The 13543-nt window shown below is 37.2% G+C and overlaps 1 pseudogene across 1 annotated transcript; it reads right to left on the minus strand.

Moving 5' to 3' along the window:
• Positions 1-863: 863 nt before the first annotated feature.
• LOC307190375 (hypoxia-inducible factor 1-alpha inhibitor-like) lies at positions 864-10744 on the minus strand (annotated as a pseudogene). Its single transcript has 4 exons — positions 10667-10744; positions 8914-8974; positions 2005-3038; positions 864-941 (listed from the first exon to the last, which is right to left on the minus strand). The product of its transcript is annotated as a hypoxia-inducible factor 1-alpha inhibitor-like (transcript).
• Positions 10745-13543: the final 2799 nt, after the last annotated feature.

Raw genomic sequence — 13543 nt, forward strand, 5'->3', positions numbered from 1 at the left:
TCATGTGCCATCTCCTTGGGTATATAAAGGTTAAGAAAAATTGATTACAAACAAATGAGATCTATGACAAAGGCAGAGGAGTAAGGTGAGCAGCCCCCCAAATTAATCAGCATATAAATTAATCTTGCTCCCAGACAAAAAGTAGAACAGGAAGCACTGTCATCAATAATCTACTATGCCAGGACAGTCTCCAGGACGAATACTAATGAGTATAAGCAAATAGTAGCTAGATGAGTAATATAAATACTTAAAAAGTTAAAAGTCTGAACATTTTCTAGTCTGTAAACTATACATATTAAAAATATCTTATTATTATTACCAGTAAAAATGCTATCACAGTAATTGATTACCATTTACAGAGTACCTACAGAGTGCCCCATACTATACAAAGAACTTTACATATGTTTTTTTTCTAGTTTCCACGTTCCTTTTGCAAGGTAAGTATTATTACCTTCATCTTAAAATTCCAGCAACTGAACCTCAAGGAGTTTAAGTGTTGTAACTGCAGATCTGTGACAATGAATCTAGGTCTCTCTGATTTCAAAGGCTATACACTTTCCACAGTGTAGAGAAAGACTGAAATATTTTTCAAAAGCATATGATTTTAGTGACATAGTCTGTTTTTACAATCCTGGTGCTCACTGACCAATTGTTATCTTCAGTTTATCTCAGAAGTTATACATATTTCTTCCAGAAAGTTCCATACTATTTAACTACCTAACTTAAGGTATTCTAGAAATGACCTTCTATAAAAAGATTTGGACAAGTGAAAGATAGAGATGATAACCTGAGGTACAAACAGCTTCTAAGAGGATGAACTCTCTTAAGGAGGAAGGATTCTTTGATGGTGACCTCACTCCATTTTACTTTACTTTACATAAAGGGTGTTTTCCACAGCCCCTCTTATTCTTCCTCTCTGACTGCCCCTCAATTCTCTTCTTCTGTTAAGAACAAGAATATATGGAAATTCTATCATTTCAAGCTGAACCAACATGTATAATTATAAAATTTTCTCAGGAAAAAAGTAGCCATGCGTGCCTACTAATTCTTAAATGGACTATCATGAATTAGGGATGTGTAGGAAATTTGCAAAGTTTTGAAATATTGACAATAAAATTGCATATGCTATGATTGAGAAAGAAAAGGAAGAAATTAATATTGTGTGACTGTGAATAATCTTTTCTCTCTAAATCAGTAAAATACTTTGTAAATTTCAGGTTGCAAAATTATTCAAAACATCCTTGAATAATGTCTTTAAAAAAGTGTTTAATAGTTAGAAACTCACATAACTTAAATTTCCAACATGACACATTATGGTATCTATACATGTAATACTATACTATGTAGTCACCTGTAATGTAGGACTGTATTTATAAACAAGAAATATACCTACATTAAACTGTTAAGTGGAAAAGTATTACAGGTTATAAAAATATTAAACATAGTATGAGCCCATTTGAAAAAGCATATTAAAAAACACATATTTTTCATTAAGGTAACATAATTTTATAAATTTTGGATATATGAATTGTTTTGATAGTTAAGTCAAAATCTCTTGAATTTACATATTAAAGGAGAAAATTAACATGTGTATTTATTTATTTATCTAGGCTGCATTGGGTCTTCGTTGCTGTGCGCAGGCCCCCTCTAGTTGCAGCGAGTGGGGGCCACTCCTCACCACGGTGTGCGGGCCTCTCATTGCAGTGGCCTTCCCTGCTGCAGATCACGGGCTCCATGTGCCCAGGCTTCAGTAATTGCAGCATGCATGCTCAGTAGTTGTGGCACGTGGGCTCAGTAGTTGAAGCATGCAGGCTCTAGGGCACATGGGCTTCAGTAGTTGTGGCACGTGGGCCCAGCAACTGTGGCTTGTGGGCTCCAGAGCTCAGGCTCAACAGCTGTGGCGCACAGGCCCAGCTGCTCCGTGGCATGTGGGATCCTCCCATACCAGGGCTCGAACCCGTGTCCCCTGTGCATTGGCAGGCGGACTCTCAACCACTGCGCCACCAGGGGAGTCCCGGGAACAGTCTCTTGTGGGTTCCCCAAGGCCTCTCCAAGCATCTTCTCAATGTTTCTCATTATGGCCACTTTCTGATGGGCTTTGAGAGGATATTCAGTTCTCTTAGGGATGGGGGCCCCCTAATACCAGAAGTACACAGTGATGGTAGTGCCCCCATTTAGTAATGACTCTGTGATGCCACCAGTACATTCAGATGTAAAGAACATCACCAGGGCCAACCACTCTTTCGTAACCAACCACATTCTGGAAATTGGGGAACCTCTTGTAGTCAGGATTGTCAAAGTCCACCTGGCTCTGTCTGTCACATGGATGATGAACAGGATATGCGTAGAGGCACTCAAACTGACCCGGAGGGAACAAAATGCATCGCTTGTACCTTTTATCTGAGCAAAGAAGTTCTGTTGCTCATCATAGTGAGCAGGTGTCACATTTCCTTCCATGCCAATAAGCAGCAGGTTACAGGTCAGCTGCCCCCAGCCACGCTTTCCCTGTTGCTTATTAATCCAGTTCCAGTCAAAACCCAAGAAGTCCATGACAATCTTCCTGCTCACAGTGTCATTGAGTGTTTGCTGCAGATACGAGCTCTCTTCACCTCCTCACTGCTGTATATTCTGCCGTTGCTCAACAAACTCATGAAATTTCATTTCTTCCCTATTGGACCTCAGCTTAAAGTTCTGGAAATTAGCCATCTTCTTTTCATCATAGTGCAAGAACTTGTGGGTGCTGGCACTGTACACAGAGAAGTCTCTGTTGTCAATATTTTCTCGCAGTTATTCAAGGCCCCATTTTAGGGCAGGATACACAAGATTTGTGTCTGCCAGCACCACAGGCTCCTCATTCTCAATAAGCTCCTCTGCCCCGGGGTTGCTCTGACTGAGATGCGGGATAGGCCAGGTCGCGAAGGTATAACTGAGTAGTTGGGATTCATCCCAGGAGGGGCCAGGGGCTTTGGCCTCTTCCTGGGGTTCTCCAGAGCCTGAGGCTGCAGCCTCCACCGCAGTCACCACCCTCAGTAGCCATTCTTAATACATAATGCATATTAACATTAAATTTTGGCTTGCAAAACCCAAAAGTTGATATTCAAATCCCCCCTTCCCAACAGCTGACAGACTCTTAAACTACATTTATGTTATGTTATGTTATGTTATATATTATATTTAGGGTGAGGGTCCAAGTAACCCAAAATAAAACAGCAATTGGTAAGCTTAATTTACTGTGATTGCATGAAGAATTCAAAAATTTAAAAAGAAACTGGAGAGATTATTTTTAAATATATATGGAAAAAATAAATATGTAGTAATTTCTAAGAAACTTTCTGAAAAAGAGATGAGAGTAAATACCCTACCACTTATAAAATTTACTATGCTGGTTATTGAAATGAAAACAGTATTTCATTAGCATAAGCAAAGACCGGAAACAAAGTAAAAGAACAGAAGATAACTGAAAAATAGAAGATGGAGTTCAGTGCTGCCCAAAGAATTAGCATTTGAAGAGGAAAAGCCTGGAGAGTGAGGAAGTTCAAAGGAGAAACCCAAAAATCTACATTCAAATCCCCCTTTCCCAACTGCTGACTGATTCCTAAACTACATAAATATATAAAAATAATATATGTTATAAATATATATACATAATATGTAAATTCTATTATATTATTTATAGACTGAGAGTCCAAATAACCCAGAATAAAACAGCAAATGGGAGGCTTAAGAATGAAACTCAGCAGCCACACCAAGAAAACAAAAATTAAAGTTTAATCCCTACGGAAGTAAAGAAGCATTTGCAAAAGTTTTAGTATTTCTCAGCGTTCACCTCAGAAGGGTTCCATCCTAGGATTAAGTGCCATATTCTAGAAGTGAGGACTATGTAAGGGCAAAATTTAAATAGACCTATCTTGACAAAGCCTAAAACTAAGTCTGACCAGGACTGTAGTCATCTGCCAGCCATCTGTGTACCAGATGAAAAACCTTAACACGCTTTAGAGAAATGTCCATCAAGAGAGTCCCTAAAATGTTTCATCCATCAAGCCAAAAGTTATGAGATATGCAAAAACAAAAGCAAAACCCACAGAATCAAATGATTGAAAGTAAGAAAAAAAAAAAAAAAAAAGAAAATAGGCAATAGAAATAGACCTACAGATGATTCAGATATTAGAGTTATTCAACAGGGACTTTTAAGTAACTATGATCCATATGCTTAAGAAAGTTACAAAAAAATTGGACAAAGTAGAAGAAAAGAGAAAGAATTTTAAAAGAGGATTATAATTTATAAAAACTGGCCAAATGAACATTCTAAAACTGAAAAATAGAAAATAAGAAATGAAAGATCATAAGAAGTAACAAGCTCAGAATTAATGTGTTAAATCTACGAATAACTATTAGCTACTGGCAGACACTCTTCTAAGAGAAAGGGGTAAAATAGTGAACAAAACAAAATCTCCTTCCCTCTTGAATCTTATGCTCTAATGAGGGAAACAGAATATGAACAATATAAGTAAATAAATCTTTTTCAGAAGATGACAACTGAAGGTGATATTACAAGTGAAGGAGACACTAAAAAGTTAACACTTGAATGAAGGAGGTAAAAGTAAAACACATATAAAATCTGAAGAAGGGCCTTCCTGGCAGAAGGAATAAAAAATGTAAAGGCCCCGAGAAGGTGGTGGTTTGTCTGCTAAAGGAAAAATAAGGAGCTTAATGTGGTTGTAATAGTAGGAGATGAGATTATTAACCACTGCAAGGACTTTGGATTCTACCGAGTGAGATGAGAAGGTAATACAGAGCTTTTAGTGTAAGTGTGACGTGATTCAACATCTTGCATTAGACTGTAGGAGTTAAGAACAAAAGTAGGTAGAATACTTTGGAGTCTATTATAATAGTTCAAATAAGAGATGATTGTGATTGAACCAAGATGGCAGTGGTGAAGAAAGTGAGAAATATTTATATTCTGGATGTATTTTTAATCAATGGCCAACAGGGGATATAAAAGTTAGAGGGGACTTATACGTGACTCTGAATTTTTTGCCTGATCAACTGAAGGAAAGGAGTTGCCACTAGTAAATGGAAAGAACTGAGCATAGAAGGTTTAGGGATAGGGGAATATCAGGAGTTGAGTTTTGGAAATGTTGAGTAGGAGATAACTGTTAGACATCTAAGTAGAGATGCCAAGAGCCAAGTAAATATTTGGGTACATGAAACAGGAATTTGGGGAAAAGATCCAGACAGGATCCAAATTCAGGAATTTGGGAATTATTGACACATAAATTGTATTTAAAATAATGAGACTGGGTGATATTTCCAAGGTGCAATAAGTAGAGACATGTAAAAGATTTAAAATTATTGTTCTCTGAAAAAGAAGAATAAAACAAGGATAGAACATTTGTTTATGGAAAATACAATGGTTTGCTGTTAGGAGTCTCTTTTTAGATACCTTCTCTCATTTTATCTGATAGTACAGATCATCTAGATAGAATTTTAACACTGAATGATCTTTTAAAATTGAGAGTCATCTTCAGAGGATGCTAGTGAATCAAATTATTTGACAACTGGCAAGTAAAGAGGGAAGTAAAAATCAGGCATCTATTCTGCTTTTCCTATCAAACTTTATCATGTAGTAACCAAATGATAAGTAAGAGGAAAGTTTTCCTTAATAAAAGTATTCCAACTAATAATACAGAAGGAAAACTGAATTAGAATATCATCATTTGACATCGTCTAATTATTAATGGATCTAGGCATTGAGAATCAATTACAGCTAAATTATAAAAAGAGAAAGAAAATGATAACATGGGCCTCCTGATCCAAATAGCCCCATCAAAAAATAAAATAAACCTAACCTAAATCTTCTCAAACCACAAGGTCCAACTACCAATTCACAGGAGATTCAAAAGTCTGAGAGATGAGCTAAGTTGATTGTTTACAGGGGAGGAAGGAAGAATTGGGTTCTTCTGAAATGACATGAGCAATTTTGATAAAGAAGGTAGCATTTGAGTTAGACTCTGAATAGTAATTATGATTTCAAAAAGAGAAGGGATTTAAAGGGTTTTTTCATGTTGCGGGAACAATCTGAGCAAAGACAGGGAAAGCGTAATATATCTGTGACAAGGCCAATCAATTGTCCGGGTGGCTGAGGAAGAATCTTAGCAGAATAGTGAAACCTTGCTTGAAAGTGAAGATGGGAGTGCGTGAGTTTATGTGTTTCCCTTAACTGTACTTTCTAAATTTTCTAAAATGAACAAAGGATTGTTATGTAATTATATTTCTATACTTACATAAATTCAAGTTTTTAAAAATGTAATTTAATAGAGCTTTCAGTCAACTAATGGAAGACTTCAAATGCCATGATCAAGTTATTTTACTTTTCCCCTCACCAATCCTGGTTGTGCAGCTAAAGATACACTTGGCTGTAACTCTGTTCCATTAAATGTTGATGCTAAGGGTGTCACCAGTCATAAATTTTAGAAAAAATCAAGTAGCTTTTTCAGGAATGTAAAAATCATTACCATTACTGAAATGTTCAATTTGAAGCCCAGTTTGAGAAATACAAAATTTCTACTTTATCTTCAGGGAAGTCTTCCAAGCATACTTAATGTTGATGCCAATAAATTTTAAAATACACTGTGAATATAAACAGAGTAAATACAGTTTGTATAGGTTCCAATTAAGACATATTAAAGCTATAGCTTGATTTCCAAACTGTTCTTCGTTCTGCCGATTGGGGACAATTTAAAACCTGACGATTGATAGAACATGGCAAGCTAGTCAAATGGAATGAGCAGAGAGAGATGTGGGAGTGAGGATGAAAACGGAAGGAGTGATCATCTAAGAAGAGGGATAATTTAAAAGACTTGAGAACTGTAAGGATTTAAGAAAAACTCAGGGCTCTCAGTCTCTGGTTGCGGCAGAGGGAGGCTAAGGTAGGGCTCAGGCAGCCAAAGCAGGTCTGCTTAGTCCGTTACCCAAATTGGCTAAGAGCAGACACACTTCAAGGGGTATGAACAATTTTTAACTGAAAAATGGAACTAAGATGTGTTCAAAGAAATGGTGTCCGACCCAAGAATAGTGTTTAAAATCAAGAAATCTGGGACTTCCCCAGCAGTCCAGTGGTTAAGACTCCACACTTCCACAGCAAGGGGTGAGGGTTTGATCCCTGTTCAGGGAACTAAGATCTTGCATGCAGCACACTGTGGCCAAAAAAAAAAAAAAAAAAAAAAAAAAAAAAAATCTGGGTTCAAGGAGATGTCAACTAGATGGAGAAACAGGATAGGGATCTCAAAAGGAGACAAAAGAGATCATCCAACCTTTGAAGCCAGCAAGGATGCCAAGAACTTATTCTTACTGGGTTTTTCTGTAAGGAAAGCAGTTCTGCTGATATAAAGAGGCAATGCCAGAATAAACCCTTACATTTTACCTTAATATGTTCTATCTTGGGAAAATCCACCCCAATTTTGTGCTTTTTCAACCTTTCTTACCGTTATCAATCAACACAAACTTGATGCCAAGTAATTAATATGTATCTATATTTCTCCAAACATATGTTATTTGTATAATATGAAATTATTCATGGACATTTGCAGTGTATTTCCTGTTGAGGGCACCATACATTCATTCATCCAACAAATATTAATTGGGTACATACTCTTTGTAAGCTCTTGTAACTGCTGGGTGTAGAGAGGTGAGTAAAGCTAACTTAACCTCTGCTCATTATGGAACACAGTCCAACTGAGAGGTGTGAGCATTAAATAAATAAGATGGTAACAAATTCAAGGTAGAGATTTGGAACAATGGGGTGTGACAGTTAGTGACTGAGTGGCTACTTTAGGTTGGGGTGGTCAGGAAGATCTCTGAAGAGGTGGCATTCAAGCTGCATCCTGAATTGTAAGAAACAGCCCTAAATGAGTGGGTTTCAGTGTCTAGATGACAGACAAGGAACAAAAAAAAAATAATTAGGTTTTGTGATAGGATACCTTGGAAAATGTTTGGGAAAACCACAGGTGTTTGAGTCAAATCTCATATTTACTTTGAGCTCCTCTTTTCAGAAGCGTTTCTAAAAGAAAGATGCCCAGAGGGAGATTTTTTTAAAGTTTGGAATCTTCTCTAAGGGAGAAGTATCAAGAATGACTACTAACTTGAAATGAAAATGTAGATTCTGCAGAGCAAAAGAGATGAAGCCATCATGTTTTTATTGTACAAGCTGAGTTTCACAGGTGAATTTGATACTTGCTAACTTCCCCCGCATGCCCGAATGAAATAAATGAGAAATGCAGGAGATGAAGGTACAAATCCAATTTCCCTTTTGCAACAAGAGAGAGTCAGTAAGTCTTTGCTGCTTTCTTCATTTGAAAACTCATCCATATTTTATCTTCCTTCATAAACAATGTTTAGATAAACCCAGTGAATAATGGGGTTGAAAGGAAATTTTAAAGGTCATCTTGAGTATACCCCTGGCTTCAGGCAAGATTGCATTCATGCCCACCCAAGAAGCTGTCGTCTTTTCTGTCAGGTTTTGTTTTGGATAATGTTTATTTTTTCCAGGGGGGGAGTTGGGTAGGGAGGACAGTAATGAAGAGCATGTTTGCCTTAAAAGTACAAGCAGAGTTATTTTTAATGTAGGATCCCTCCTCTCCCTGTTATGCCAGGGGCAGAGTATTCTCCAAATGCCTTATACACTTACTTTCAGCTCTAAATGTATTTGTGCAAATCTCATGAATCATCAAGGCTTTTGAAAATATTTATAGGGAAAGAAACTCTACCCTTTTCATTAGAGTGAGTTAGACTCACATTTGTATCTCGCTATTGTTTAAGGAGAACAATGGATGGGTGGATGAAAGAGAATGTCAGCTGGATCAACAAACAGCTGTTCCAACAGAAGTCCTGCTACCCTATACAGCAGAGCAGTACTAATTGCTGCCTTCTCTGGAGTCTCTAAAGATGCTCGATCGGCATTTAGTACCCTGTTTACCTAAAATCAAAAGTTAAGGCTGAAATGAGACTTTCATCATTACGACTACTTCACCTCCAGAGAGAAAGCTGTAGCCCTTTAAAACTTTCTTTATCTGATCTCCCAAGAAGACTCCACCACTTTCCAAGGCAATATATTCTAGTGTCCTCTTCAAATGACCTAACTGAAACTTATAACCGGGTGGTCTCATGTCCAGGCTTTGATGGAAGCCGGGACTCTCATATTATGTGTAAATATATACTCCTTATAATATTCATAGGCCCTCGCAATATTATTTTCTCTAGGACACAGAAATCAAATTTCTTCTGAAGGCAGTGAGGTACTGGGTAAAGGTTATAGGAATTGGACTCAGTTCTGGATGAGAGTCTTGGCTCTTCCATTGACTAATTGGTTGAGCAACTTATTTGAGACCCAGTTTACTCAACCTTCTCAAAGGGTTGCTGTGAGGATCAAATGTGACAATGCATAAATCATTTATAACAACATGCCTAATCCATATTAGATGTCAATTTTTATCACTGCTTACCCACCTTTTTCCTTTATCAATGGGTGTTTTTCAAGTTTTTATATGTTGTTTAAGTCATAGACTATAGATAGAAGTTCAGTCATCTAAGAACCACAAATAATCCAGATAACTTTATACTTCATTACCAATTCACATGTGTTTTACTTAATTAACAATAGAGCATGGGGATTTCCCTGGAGACCCAGTGGTTAAGATACCCCGCTTGCATTGCAGGGAGCGCAGGTTCGATCCCTGGTTGGGGAACTAAGATCCTGCATGCGTGGCACAGCCAAAAAATAGAAGGAAAAAAAATCAGTTAAAAAAATGAAAAAAAAAACCCCAATAAAGTATGAAGCTTATGAATTCATATTTTGTTTATGATCGAAAATGATCTACAAGTTCTTTTCTGGGATCTTCTTAAAGCTTGTCCTGTGTAATATACATTCAGAGATTATTTTTCTTTTCTTTACATAGTAATTATAAACAGTATTGAATCACATCTTCACATTTCTCAAATTCCTAAGATGTTTTAAATATAAATCCTTTCCTTTTGAAGTCAGGCAAAATATTATTAGCTATAACAGTATTGCTGGTCACCATTCTGTCATCTAGATTATAAATAAAAATAGTAAATAGGGCCATTGTAAGTACCAATTTGGGTAGGACACAATATATTTTGTGGATGCAATGATGAAAAAGGTGCTTTCAGACCAAGGTTTCTTCTACGTATGAGTCATGCCACAATTTTTTTTTTTGTCTTGCCTATAATGTGCCAGGCACTGTGGCAATAAACTTGAATGACATATTCTTGTAGACTTCAACTTAAAGAGGGAGAAAAAATTGCAAGCTTGTAAGTTACAACACCACTTGACAGATGTTAAAGCACCTGCACAAGCAAAGTGTCAAGAAGCAGTTGAGATGGGATACTTGAGGTAGTCTAGATGCAGCATGGTATAACGGATTTACCAGTCACAAGATTCTAGGCACAACTGTGTGGTTCTCAGTCTCCTCATTTGTAAAGTGGAGATTTTTTTTTATCAGGGGAATTATAGCACTGTGTTGTCAGGGTCTGTTATGGAGTCCTTTTCTTTCCAGAGATCCCAGATCTCTGAAAAGAGAAAGAAATTTCAGACAGCTATCACCCCAAGTGTTCTGATTCAAGATCATCTGAGTCTCTAGTTTCTGACCTTAGGATAAAGTGCAAATTCTCCACCAATATTTAACAGCTCTCCACTACACTCTTCCATGTTTCTCTCCCGCCTCATGATTCACTACCTTCCCCAGACGAAGAAGGAGGCAAAAGCACTCTAATCAGAGGAAAAACATATGCAAATAAAATCTCAGAGACATGAAAAATTGTGACATATTAAGGAAAATTTGGAAATTTAAGGTAGCTGAAAAAGATGGGAGCCATGTAAAGGGCAGCAAGAAGTGGTACAGACAGGTAGGTTGAGGTGAGATAGAATATCAGGATAAAGAAGAAGACAATTTTCTAGGCAACAGAAAACTAAAAGAGAGAATTAGCTCCTCAGTTCTTGTTTTCTTTTCTTTTGGATAGAAGCAAGTTCTCATAAGATTTTTTTTTTTTTTTTGAAGATCATGCTGATAGTGGTGGGGAAAGCGAACTGGAAGGGTTAAGAGGTGGAGGCTGAGAGGTCAGACAGTCAACTAGGGAAGAGCTCCAGGTGAGGCATGATAAAGGTCTGATGAAAGTCTATGCTAAATTAATCTCCTTATCACAGGGCCAGATAATGAAGTATTTTGGCAAATGTCTGCAATCACCAAATTAACATTATAATCTGTCATAAGAACATGTCTTGGAAACACAGGTCTGGGAGGGGCCAGAAAATATGTTTCCTTCAACTTGCCATGTGATCTCTCAATCCTACTTTGGGAAGTCAGTTTTCAGAACTCAATTCTTGGGTTAAATGTGACTGCCTAAATTTACTGTCCAAATTTCCAAAGATGATACATAATCTGATTAAATTTTTTAATAATTCCTTTAACTATTACATTTTCCTGGAGAGCCCTACTCCATCCATCTCTTGACAATGAGACTGAATCCAATGATACTATAATCTCAGCTCAGTTTTAAGTGCCCTGTGCTTTGCTAGCAAATTGCCTACTCAGAAACCAACACCAGTTTTAACCCTATTACAGTCTATTGTGGAGGCTCTGTTATCTTCACTTGCTATACAGCAGATGACTATTATACACCACGGGACTCCTGAACCTGGGACTCCTTTCAGATAAAGAAATATAACCTGAGGTGTCTGCCATATTCAAGGCTCTGTCAGTTGCTGATAAAGCTAAGAGGATATACAGATCATCACAGCCATTTCACTCCTCCTGAAGTAGTAGTCAAATATTATCTAACAATAGGCTACTGGGATTAGACAGTAGATGGCTTGCTGTGATGGTCCATCTTTGCCCTGGCCCAGGAAGTACCTCTTCTGGCAGTTTCATGCCAGTGGTGTCAAAACATTGCATGAGTCTGTTAAGATTTACCCAAATATTTACTGTTTGCTATTTATTAAAATGAAAGCCTTCTTTTTTAACCTTTCCCTCTATTTATCTGACGTTCTCTCTCAATAAAACACCTACACATTCCTCAGGAAAAAATGTCGATTTAACATTTTCCACTACTAACCTTCAGGACAGCTATAGATGTCTGACAGCATGTAACTTAAACATTTCAGTGGCACTTAGCATATTTTCTCAAGGAGCAATTGGTGGAAGTGAAAAGGAAACAATATACTTTTCAGTAAGCAGTCTATACCTAACTGCCTACATCTCTCCCTCTCTTGCCCCCTTCCTCTTCTGGGAGGTTGCCGCGGTGCCAGACTACGTGTATTGTGAGTGCTGCCGTTTGCAGTTTAAAATGAAGCACATACCTATTACAGAAAATCTGGGAGAGAATACAGAAATGTAGGAAGATTGAGAGAAAAATTGATCTGTAATAAATCAATAATCATTACTTTGGAACCGTTCCATACAGTATTTTTCCTATGAATAAAATTTTGGAATTTTGGTGTATTTTAATTTGTTATAAGTGTGTTTGTATTGGTAGGATCCACATTAACTTGTTATATACTCAGGAATCTTTTACTTGCTAGTGACAAAAATCCAAACTGAATAAGCTTAAGAGAAAAAAATGTTAGAAGAAAAAGGCTCTTTCATGTAACTTAGAAGAACAGGGGTTGATCAGGTATTTTTCTCAATTACTACAAATAGGAAATATTCACATAATGTGGTAAGAAGAGGGAGAGTACTTTGACATCCTCCCACTTAGAATCCCAGAGGAATGAGCTTTCTTGGCTCCCAGGGAAGGACTCTGGTGGACCTGGATCAGTCGCTATGTTGGGGTAGACCCCTCTCTCCCTTAAAACTATAAGAAGTTGGGGAAGAGCAATTTCCCAGAGAAAGGGAAGCTCCTGTTTCTAAGAGCACAGCCAGGAGGAATAGTGGATTGTCGCAGTCAAGAGATGACTATTTTCTAATGTCAAGAACCATGAATTTTCTACAAAGTAAGAATATTCCTTATCCCAGGAAGAAGGAGAGTAGCAGAACTTTATGAGGTGCATTTCAATGTATACCTTCTGTCCCTCATAAAAGATTTTTAGTTTTATTTCTTTTTTCTTGCCACTTCAGCTGTGAATCTCTGTATTGGTGAGCCAATGCTATAGATAAAGATGTTGCATTCCCTCAAGTGTGTTGGGGTAGAAAAAAGATTAAGGATCAATTGTTCATCCACAAGTAATGAATCAAAATTTAAATATCAATTGCTCTATTGCTGGAGATTTAGGTTGTCTCCATTCTTTTACCATTTTAAAAATGCTACTTAGAACATAAAGAGCTTTCTAGATTTAGAATTATATAAGACCAATTTCTAGCAGTAGAATTACCAGTTCAAAGGGTATATATAGTTCACTTTAAGGCCCTCAGTCTATTAAGTATTACTGAAACAGTATTTCAGTGATGCAGTTTCCTAATGCTGGCTGGACCAGCTGATTTATTTTAGTGTTAATTGTCCAATGGTCTGCATGTATCAGCTCATGTATTTA

This window comes from Stenella coeruleoalba, assembly GCF_951394435.1.
Source record: "Stenella coeruleoalba genome assembly, chromosome: 8".
Taxonomy (NCBI): domain Eukaryota; kingdom Metazoa; phylum Chordata; class Mammalia; order Artiodactyla; family Delphinidae; genus Stenella; species Stenella coeruleoalba.